The sequence below is a fragment of the Symphalangus syndactylus genome, chromosome 14 (genome assembly GCF_028878055.3).
Source record: "Symphalangus syndactylus isolate Jambi chromosome 14, NHGRI_mSymSyn1-v2.1_pri, whole genome shotgun sequence".
Classification (NCBI taxonomy): domain Eukaryota; kingdom Metazoa; phylum Chordata; class Mammalia; order Primates; family Hylobatidae; genus Symphalangus; species Symphalangus syndactylus.
In genome coordinates, this window is record NC_072436.2 from 66898961 (window position 1) to 66910692 (window position 11732).

The 11732-nt window shown below is 39.7% G+C and overlaps 1 protein-coding gene across 1 annotated transcript in view; it reads right to left on the reverse strand.

Annotated features, from left to right (window-relative positions):
• The window catches only part of ALDH3A1 (aldehyde dehydrogenase 3 family member A1), a 72222-nt gene extending 64765 nt beyond the window's left edge, over positions 1-7457 (reverse strand). Inside the window, exon 1 of the mRNA XM_063617842.1 lies at positions 7366-7457. The gene's annotated coding sequence lies outside the window, so the exon portion shown is untranslated. The remainder of the gene's footprint in view (positions 1-7365) is intronic.
• Between the last annotated feature and the right edge of the window lie 4275 nt (positions 7458-11732).

Below are 11732 nucleotides of genomic sequence, written 5' to 3' on the forward strand. Positions count from 1 at the left end.
ATAGAATATTTACTCTGCAGCTCTTTAGAGAAAAAGTTGGCCAGCCTATGACATAGAGCGTAAGATAAACCTGCAAAAACAATGAGCACTTATAATCAGAATAAAACAAAAGTGAAACCAGACATTCTTGATAAAATGGCATACGGCACTTCTAAAATGTATTTCCTAAATGATATAACAGGATATTAATACCTTAAGGAAGATAATTTAATGGGTATGTCTAGCAATGTAACTATGGTGTTTGTCAAACTAGATGATAAATACAGGTAAAACATTCCAGTGTATGCATTTGGTGAGAATTCAGATTCTTACCTGTGGAAATTTTAGTTACGATGGTTGTTGAGTGAATGAATGAACACTACTTAATATGTTTCCTACCTGATAGTCAAGAAACAGGCAACACTGGCCGGGCACCGTGGCTCACGCCTATAATCCTAGCACTCTGGGAGGCCGAGGCAGGCGGATCACGAGGTCAGGAGATCGAGACCACGATGAAACCCCATCTCCACTAAAAATACGAAAATAAAATTAGCTGGGCGTGGTGGCGGGCGCCTGTAGTCCCAGCTACTTGGGAGGCTGAGGCAGGAGAATGGCGTGAACCCGGAAGGTGGAGCTTGCAGTGAGCCAAGACTGTGCCACTGTACTCCAGCCTGGGTGACAGGGCGAGATTCCGTCTCAAAAAAAAAAAAAGAAAGAAAGAAACAGGCAACGCTGGGCATGGTGGTGCACACCTGTAATACCACCTACTTGAGAGGCTTAGGTGGGAGGATCACTTAAGCCCAGAAGTTTGAGACAAGTCTGGGCAGCACTGAAAGACCTCATCTTTTAAAGAAAAACCAAAAACTTAAAAGACATTAGTAAGATAAACAATGTATTGAGGAGATTTTTAAAAGCATAGTATTTCTTAAATGTTTTTCTTGCTGTATTTCTATTTATTTAAAATGCATACATATGAAATAATAATAGGCAGTAGGTATAATTTTAATACATACAGTTTTAAATCATGCCACTATTAACATAACAATACTTGTGAAATGGCCGAGCACGGTGGCTTGCGCCTGTAATCCCAGCATTCTGGGAGTCCGAGGCAGGTGGATCACCTGAGGTCAGGAGTTTGAGACCAGCCTGGCCAACATGGTGAAACCCTGTCTCTACTAAAAATACAAAAATTAGCCGGATGTGGTGACACGCACCTGTAATCCCAGCTACTCAGGAGGCTGAGGTAGGAGAATCCCTTGAACCCAGGAGGCAGAGGTTGAAGTGAGTTGAGATCAGGCCACTGCACTCCAGCCTGGGAGACACAGCAAGACTCCATCTCAAAAACAAAACAAAAAAAATTGTGAAATAAAATTAAATATATATTGAATCAATTTATTTTTGAATTTTAATTATTTCAGAATAAACATTTTTCAGAGAGGATAATTAATGAGTAAACTTGAAGCTACTGAAATTTAACATTGTGGCTGGGCACGGTGGCTCCAGCCTGGGTAACAAGAGTGAAACCCTGTCTCAAAAAAAAAAAAAAAAAAAAGAAATTTAACATTGTTGGCTGGGCGAGGTGGCTCACGCTTGTAATCCCAGCACTTTGGGAGGCCGAGGTGGGCGGATCACGAGGTCAGGAGTTTGAGACCAGCCTGGCCAACATAGTGAAGCCCCGTCTCTACTAAAAATACAAAAATTAGCTGGGCATGGTAGCATGCGCCTGTAATCCTGGCTACTTGGGAGGCTGAGGCAGGAGAATCACTTGAACCCGGGAGGCAGAGGTTGCAGTGAGCCGAGATCGTGCCATTGCACTCCAGTTCTGGGCCACAGAACAAGACTGTCTCAAAAAAAAAGAAGAAATTTGACACTGTTTTGCTTAACTGTCTCAATCAGATAATGTAATGTAGAAATTCTGTATAAATTATACTTCGAAACAACATTCTTCCTGTAATAATTTTAACCAATTTAGTAACAATATTTTTCCATTCAATTGAAAATAATGCAAAACAAAGGAGAACAGACACCTGGCCAAGTTTCAATTGACGCAGATAGGCTTGTCTATTCAAAATGAAATATTTTTCTTTGTGCAGATTATGTTTCAATGCATCAATGCATCAGTATGTAAGATAGTCATTTTGCTTTCTGCCAATCCTATGCTTACTGTCAATTTCTCAGCTTCATTTATAACTACTCCAAAACAAATTCACCTTTAAAATACACTGTGGATATAAGCCTGATTATTCTCATTGTGCCAGAGATTCTAAAACTGGTAATAACAATTTTAAAGATCACCACTGGTGGAAACAAATATCTGCTCTTTTTTTTTTCCTAAGAGTCACTTTTTTTTTTTTTTTTTTTTTTTTTTGAGGTGGGAGTATTGCTCTGTTGCCCGGGCTAGAGTGCGGTGGTGGTGCGATCTTGGCTCACTGCAAGCTCCGCCTCCCAGGTTCACGCCATTCTCCTGCCTCAGCCTCCTGAGTAGCTGGGACTACAGGCACCCGCCACCACGCCCGGCTAATTTTTTGTATTTTCGTAGAGATGGGGTTTCATCATGTTAGCCAGGATAGTCTCAATCTCCTGACCTCGTGATCTGCCCGCCTCAGCCTCCCAAAGTGCTGGGATTGCAGGTATGAGGCACCATGCCTGGCCAAGAGTCACAATTTTATCATGACGTCTGGAATGTCACTGACTCGGTTCATTGCTGGGCTCCAAGGGTCACTCGTTGTATGAGCTTGGGCAAGTTCTTATCTCTCTGAGCCTCATCTTTAAAATGGGAGAAATACTAATATCTCATGAGATTCTTGTGAGTTTTAAATAAGCCAATACATTTAACATACTGAGAATGCGGCCAGCATGTAATAAAACTTCCATAACTATGATTATTTTGTTAATAAAGACTTTTGCCATCTCTCCTTCCACTCACAAATTGCCTGATTTTTATTCTTTTCAATGCTATTTTTACATACTTTACAAAAGTATATATATATTTATTAGTTTTACATGTGATCTTGGTTCTCCACAGATTCTAGTTTTAAAATTTATCCTAAGAATAAATGCACTTTAGAGCTCAATTATAGGAATGTATATGATCTGTATCTCTCAGGTTAGGCTTGGAATGGATACATTTTTCATGTTAAATAATTATAACTAAATGCATATCTCCAACTCTCTTTAGAGAATAAGCTGTGATTCCCAAGGGATGGCACTGTAAAGCAGAATCAGACAGATAAATTTATCAATGAAATGTAAACCATTACATTTTATTCAAGAACTTTTAAAAAAGCACAAGATGATTCATATTACTTTTACTTATTCAGGAATAATTTACAAAATTTAGAGTGGGGTTGGGCCGGGGGCTCACGCCTGTAATCCCAGCACTTTGGGAAGCTGAGTTGGGTGGATCACTTGAGGTCAGGAGTTCGAGACCACTCTGGCCAACATGGGTGAAATCCCATCTCTACTAAAAATACAAAAATTAGACGGGCATGGTAGCGCACGCCTGTAGTCACAGGCACTCGGGAGGCTGAGGCACGAGAATTGCTTGAGCCCAGGAGGCGGAGGTTGCAGTGAGCCGAGGTTGTGCCACTGTACTCCAGCCTAGGTGACACAGAGCGAGACTCCATCTCAGTAAATAAATAAATAAAAATAAAAATTTAGATTGGGGTACAGAGGGCTGCAGAGGCATACCGAGAGATTCAGCTGCAGGAGATACATGGATGACCTTGAGGAAATAACCAGAAAGAGGTAAAAGTTTTAAAGATAATTTTAAAAATTCTATGTATATATATATGTGTGTATTTTCAAATGAAATCATGTTTATTGCAGCAACATGGATGGAACTGGAGGCCATTACCTTAAATGAAACAACTCAGACACAGACAGACAAACACCCCACATTCTCCTAAGTAGGAGCTAAATAATGTGTACACGTGGACATAGAGTGTGAAAAGATGGAGACTTGGAAGGGTTGGGGGTGCAAGATGCAAAATTACTAATGGGTACAATGCATATTATTCCAGTGATGGATATTCAAAAAGCCCGGGCTTCACCCCATGCAGAAAAATATCCATGTAACAAAATTACAATTGTGCCCCATAACTTTATACAAAATTTTATCTCTCGGCTCACCACAGCCTCCTCCTCCAAGGTTCAAGCGATTCTCCTGCCTCAGCCTCCCAAGTAGCTGGGACTACAGGCGCCTGCCACCACGCCTGGCTAATTTTTGTATTTTTAGTAGAGACGAGGTTTCACTAGGTTACCAGGTTTCACTATGTTGGCCAGGCTGCTGGTCTCGAACTCCTGACCTCGTGATCCACCTGCCTTGGCTTCCCAAAGCACTGGGATTACAGGCGTGAGCCACCGAACCCAGCCACAAAATTTTTAAAAACCAAATGTGTATAATATATATTTTCTCAGACAAAACTAAAAGTGGAACTAGGCCAGGCGCGGTGGCTCATGCCTGTAATCCCAGCACTTTGGGAGGCTGAAGCGGGTGAATCACCTGAGGTTAGGAGTTCAAGACCAGCCTGGCTAACATGGTGAAACCCCATCTCTACTAAAATACAAAATTAGCCGGGCATGGTGGCATGTGCCTGTAATCCCAGCTACTCGGGAGGCTGAGGCAGGAGAATGGCCTGAACCTGGGAGGCAGAGCTTGCAGTGAGCCGAGATCACGCCACTGCACTCCAGCCTGGGCAACAGAGCAAGACTCCGTCTCAACAACAACAAAAACAAAGTCAATGAAACTAAGAGTTGGATTTTTGAAAAAAAATGAGAAAATTGACAAACTTTTAGCTACACCAGAAATAAAAGGAAAGACTCAAATAAATAAAATCAGAAATAAAAGGAGACATTACAACTGTTGCCACAGAAATAAAAAGAAACCTAACAGACTATCATTAACACTTATATATCAACAAATTGAATAACCTAGAAGAAATGGTAAATTTCCAGAAACAACCTACCAATACTGAATCATGAAGAACAGAAAGTCTGAACAGAACTATAACTACTAAGGAAATCGAATCAGTAATCAAAAATCTGCCAAGAAAAAAACACTCAGGACCAGACGGCTTCACTAATGAATTGCACCAAATATTTCAAGAATTAAAGAAAATCCTTCTCAAACTCCTTTGAAGGCATTGAAAAGGAGGGAACACTTCCAAACTCCAGCTAAGAGGCCAGCAATACTCACATACCAAAGCCAAAGACAATGCAAAAAAATTAAACTTCACATCGATATCCCTGAAGAACACAAATGCAAAAATCCACAACAAAATACCAGAAAACTAAATTCAGTAATGTATTAAAAGGATGATACATCATTACTAAATAGGATTTATCCTTAAGATGAAAGATTGGTTCAACATATGAAAATTAATTAATATACTACACCAACAGAATGAAGGATAAAAATCACCTGGTCATCTCAATAGATACAGAAAACGCATCTGACAAAATACGACACCCTTTCATGATTAAAAAAAAACTTCCGGCTGGGCATGGTTGCTCACACCTGTAATCCCAGCACTTTGGGAGGCCAAGGCGGGCAGATCACCTGAGGTCGGGAGTTTGAGACCAGCCTGACCAACATGGAGAAACCCAGTCTCTACCAAAAATACAAAATTAGCCGGGCATGGTGGCCCATGCCTGTAATCCCAGCTACTTGGGAGGCGGAGGCAGGAGAATCGCTTGAACCTGGGAGGCAGAGGTTGTAGTGAGCCGAGATTGAGCCATTGCACTCCAGCCTGGGCAACAAGGGTGAAATTCCATCTCAAAAAAAAAAAAAAACAACTTTCAACTAATAATGGAAGGATATTACTGTATGAGTTAAAGAAAGAAGAAAGAAACACGAAACACGGCTGGCAGTTAAAGACAGGTTCACTTTAGACAAAACCTGAGAGGCGCTCCTAGCCGATTTCAGTCAGGTGCCCTTTGTCTTACAGACTAAGAGTACATATTGGTTTTAGGGTGAAGGGGCTTATCAGAAGCTTGGAATGTTTATGTGTGTGGAGAAGTTTATGGCGGGGTTGGAATCTCTCTGGGAGGACGGAGGTTATCTTGGACAGACATCTTTCTGGCCCAGAGCTAAGCAGGGTTATCTCTCTGGTTGGGGAGGACTTTGGAATGTTTCTGGTTGGAGGTGTTATTTGTGGTTTATGGTCATGCTGACCTTAGCCATTAGGCTGATGCCCTTTGGATTTATGCGGTTTTTTATTAAGGTAAACTTTAGAATGAGGGGCTTGTCCAAGATGGCAGATGCTCCTGCTCTGTCAATTACCTTAACATAATAAAGGTCATATATGAAAAGCCCATAGGTAGTATCTGGCTCAAGAGTAAAAACCTGAAAGCTTTTCCTCAAAGACCAAGAACAAGGCATGGATGCCCACTTTCACCACCTCCATTCAACATAATACTAGAAGCCACAATCAACAATTAGGAAAGAAAAAGAAACAAAAGGCATCCGAATTGGAAAGGAAGAAGTAAAATTGTCTGTTTGCAGATGACATGATCTTATATGTGAAAAAATCCTAAATACTTCATGAAAAAAACCTATTAGAGCTAATGAGCAAATTTAGTAAAGTTGCAGGATTAAAAAATATCAACATACAAAAACCTATTGCATTTCTGCACATTAACAGCAGATTATTCAAAAGAGAAATTTAAAAAGCAATACCATTTACAACAGCATCAACAAGAATGAAAAACAGGATAAACTTAAGAGGTGAAACAGTTGTATAGTAAAAACTGTAAAATGCTAATGAAAGAAATTACAGAAGGCAGAAATAAATGTAAAGACATCCCATACTCGTGGATTGGAAGATTTAATATTGTTAAAATGTCAGTACTATCAAAAGTGATGACCAGATTCAATACAGAAAACTGCAAATCTTCATCTGTCTGGAAGCTTCCCTAAATCAGTCCTTTTGGGGGTCTTTATGGAATCATAATCGTCCATTGGTGATCAACTTAACCTTGAGCCCCTCTCCCCTCCAGGGAAGTTGAAGAGGGGCTGAATATTCCAGTCCTCTAATCACATGGTTCGTTCACTAGGCAACAACCCACATCCTCTGGTGATCCAGCAGCCCCTAGCTGTCAGTCATCTTACTAGCACATAAAAAGACACATCACTTAGAAAATCCCAAGTATTTTAGGAGTTGAGAACAAAAAACAGGACAAAAACTAAATATATCTTTTACAATATCACAGACAGCTTTCTTTTTATTTGTATCTTCTTTATTTTAGCAATGCTTTGTAGTTTTCAGTTTATAAGTCTTTTGCCTCTTGATTATATTTATTCTCAAATATATGTTATATTTTGTGCTATTGTAAATGGTATTATTTCATTTTTCTGATTAGCCTTCATAGTGTATAGAAACACACCTGATTTCTTCATGCTAATTTTGTATCCTGCAGTTCTGCTGAAATCCAATGTAGCTGGTTGGTGGTCAGCACTCCATGTCACTGGATTTCATCTGGGTGGATTCAACCAACAACAGATCAAGAATATTCAGAAAAAAAAGTAGATGGCCTATGACCTTCATTTCTACCCATTTTCCAAACTTGATTTCTGTCATTTCAGCCAGCTCAGCCTGTTTAAGAACTCTTGTTGGGGCCAGGCACAGTGGCTCACGCCTGTAATCCCAGCACTTTGGGAGGCTGAGGCGGGTGGATCACAAGGTCAGGAGATTGAGACCATCCTGGCTAACATGGTGAAACCCCATCTCTACTAAAAATACAACAAATTAGCCAGGTGTTGTGGGGGGTGCCTGTAGTCCCAGCTACTTGGGAGGCTGAGGCAGGAGAATGGCATGAACCCAGGAGGCAAAGCTTGCAGTGAGCCAAGATGGCGCCACTGAACTCCAGCCTGGGCGACAGAGCGAGGCTCCATCTCAAAAAAAAAAAAAAACTCTTGTTGAAGAAGCAGTGCGGTCATTTGAAAGACATACGACCCCCCTCTGGCCATTTGAGATATGGAAGTTCTTGTTTTGTTTTTTTCTCATCTCTGGGTGTGGGTGTTCCCATAACTGCAGTGTGGATTGAGCAGTCAATAGACTTCTTTTCAGGGCTGAGTGCGGTGGCTCACACTTGTAATCCCAGCACTTCAGGAGGCCGAGGTGGGCGGACGACCTGAGGTCAGGAGTTCGAGACCAGCCTGGCCAAGATGGTGAAACCCCATCTCTACTAAAAATACAAAACAATTAGCCAGGTGTGGTGGTGCATGCCTGTAATCCCAGCTACTTGGGAGGCTAAGGCAGGAGAATCACTTGAACCCGGGAGGCAGAGGTTGCAGTGAGCTGAGATCATGCCACTGCACTCCAGCATGGGTGACAGAGTGAGACTCCGTCTCAAAAAAAACAACAAACAAACAAATCGTGGGTCTTTCTAATTTTTGCCCTCACTGACCATCCCCATCTCCCCCACACTCACCCAATATGCTTCCCACTTTCTGGTAACTTCTACTCTCCTTCTCCATGAGTTCAATTGTTTTGATTTTTAGACGCCACAGATAAGTGAGAACATGCGATGTTTGTCTTTTTGTACTTGGCTTATTTTACTTAACATAATGATACCCATTTTCATCCATTTTGTTGAAAATGACTAGATCTCATTCTGTTTAATGGCTGAATGGTACTCAATTGTGTATATGTACCACATTGTTCTTATCCATTCATCTGTTGATGGACACTTAGGTTGCTTCCAAATATTGGCTATTGTGAACCATACTGTAGCAAACGTGGGAGTGCGGCTATCTCTTCAATATACTGATTCCTTACTTTTGGGTATATACCCAGGAGTGGGACTGCTGGACCATATGGTAGCTCCATTTTTAGTTTTTCAGAGGAACTTTCAAACTGTTGTCCACAGTGGTTGTAATAATTTACATTCTCACCAACAGTGTATGACAGTTCCCTTTTCTCCACATCATCTCCAGCATATGTTATTGTCTGTTTTTTAGATAAAAGCCATTTCAATTACAGTGAGATGATTTCATTATAGCTTTTGTTTGCATTTCACTGATGATCTGTGATAATGAACACCTTTTCTTATGCTTGATTTCCATTTGTATGTCTTCTTTTGGGAAATGTCTAGTCAAATATTTTGTCCACTTTTTAATTGGGTTATTATATTTTTCCTTATGGAGTTGCTCGAGCTCCTTATATATTCTGCTTATCAATCTCTTGTCAGATGGGTAATTTGCAAATATTTTCTCCCATTCTGTGAACTGTTTCTTCACTTTGTTGATTGTTTTCTTTGCTAGGCAGCTTTTCACTTGATGTGATCCCACTTGTCCATTTTTCCTTTAGTTGCCTGTGTTTGTGAGGGTATTACTCAAGAAATCTTTGCCCAGACAACTGTCCTGAAGAATTTCCCCCGATGTTTTCTTATAGTAGTTTCATAGTTTGAGGTCTTAGATTTAAGTTTTTAATCCATTTTCATTTTTGTATATGGAGAGAGAAGGGCATCTAGTTTCATTTTTCTCCATATGAATATTTAGTTTTCCCAGTACCACTTATGGAAGAGATAATCATTTCCCTAGTGTATGTTCTTGGCATCTTTGTCAAAAATGAATTCACCGTAGGTTGTCAGGATTTGTTTCTAAGATCTGTATTCTGTTTGACTTATCTAATGTCTGTTTTCATGCCTGTGCCATGCTCTTTTGGTTACCATAACACTACATAACACATTTAGAAATATAATATCTGAAACTACAACTACTTAGCGGGGTGAAAGATCTCTATAAGAAAAACTATGAAACACTGCTAAAAAAAAATCAGAGATGACACAAAAAATTGGAAACACATTCCATGCACAAGGATAGGAAGAATCAATATCATTAAAATAGCCATTCTACCCAAAGCAATTTATGGATTCAACGCTATTCCTCTTAAAACTACCATTGAGGTTGTTCACAGAGCTAGAAAAAAAACTATTTTAAAATTCATATGGAACCAAAAAAGAGCCTGAATAGCCAAGGCAATCCTAAGCAAAAAGAACAAAGCTGGAGGCATCATGCTACCCGACATCAAACCATACTAAAGGGTGATAGTAACCAAAACAGCATGGCACTGGTACAAAAACAGACACTTAGACCAATGGAGGAGAATAGAGAATTTAGAAAAAAACAACACAAACCTACAAGCATCTGATCTTCTACAAACCTGACAAAAACCAGCAACGAGGATTCCCTGTTCAATAAATGGTGCTGGGATAAATGGCTAGATGAATGCAGAAGATTGAAACTGGACTCCTCTCTTACACCATATACAAAAATTAACTCAAGATGGATTAAATACTTAAATGTAAACCCCAAGACTATTTTTAAAAACCTGAAAGATGACCTAGGCAATACCATCCAGGACATGGGCGTGGGCAAAGATTTCATGACAAAGACACGAAAAACAACTGCAAAAAAGCAAAAATTGACAAATGGGATCTAATTAAACTAAATAGCTTCTGCACAGCCTGGGCACAGTGGCTGACACCTGTAATCCCAGTACTTTAGGAGGCCAAAGTTGGTGGATTGCTTGAGCCCATGAGTCAACCTGGGCAACATGGAGAAACCCCATCTCTACCAAAAATATAATACAAAAATTAGCTGGGCATGGTGGCAACACGCCTATAGTCCCAGCTGCTTGGAAGGCTGAGGTGGGACAATCACCTGAGCCCAAAACACGGAGGTTGCAGTGAGCTGAGATAGTGCCACTGCACTCCAGCCTGGGCCACAGAGATCCTGTCAAAAACAAAAAAACAAAACAAAACAAAACAAAAACCTTCTGCACAGCAAAAGAAATTATCAACAGAGTAAAAAGACAACCTACAGAATGGGAGAAAATATGACAAATGTAAAGGATAAAAACAAACAATCCCATTAAAAAGTGGGCAAAAGATACGAACAGCCATTTTGGGGAGAGAGGATATCTCACTGTAGTTTTGATTTGCATTTCTCTGACGATCAATGATGTTGAGCACCTTTTCATATGCCTGTTTGCCATTTGTATGTCTTGTTTTGGGAAATGTCTGTTCAAATGTTTTGTCCATTTCTCAACTGGATTATTAGATTTTTCCTATAGAGTTGTTTCAGCTACTTTTATATTCTACTTATTAATCTCTTATCAGATAAAGAGTTTGTAAATATTTTCTTCCATTCTGTCAATTGTCTCTTCACTTTGTTCTCTTTGCTGTGCAGAAGCTTTTTAACTTAATGTGATCCTATTTGTCCGTGTTTGCTCTGGTTGCCTGTGCTTGTGGGTATTACCAAAAAAATCTTTGCTCAGACCAATGTCCTGGAAATTTTCCCCAATGTGTTCTTGCAGTATTAAATAGTTTTACAGTTTGAGAACTTAGATTTAAGATTTAACCCATTTTGATGTCTTGATGTTTGTATATGGTGAGAGAGAGGGGATCTAGTTTCATTTTTTTGCATATAAATATACAGTTTTTCCAGCACCATTTATTGAAGAAACTGTCATTTACCTAGTGTATGTCCTTGGACCTTTGTCAAAAATGAGTTGACTGTAGGTGTGTGGGTTTGTTTCTGAGTTCTCTATTCTGTTTGACTTATTGAATGTCTCCATGAGCTTGGAATGTTGGTGCCTTCTTTAATTTCTTTTGTAAGTATTTTCTCATTTTCATTACAGAGATCTTTTACTTCTTTGGTTCATTCCTATTTATTATTGACTATTTTAAATGGAATTACTTTTTTTTTCTTTTTCACATTGTTTATTGTTGGCATATAGACATGTTAC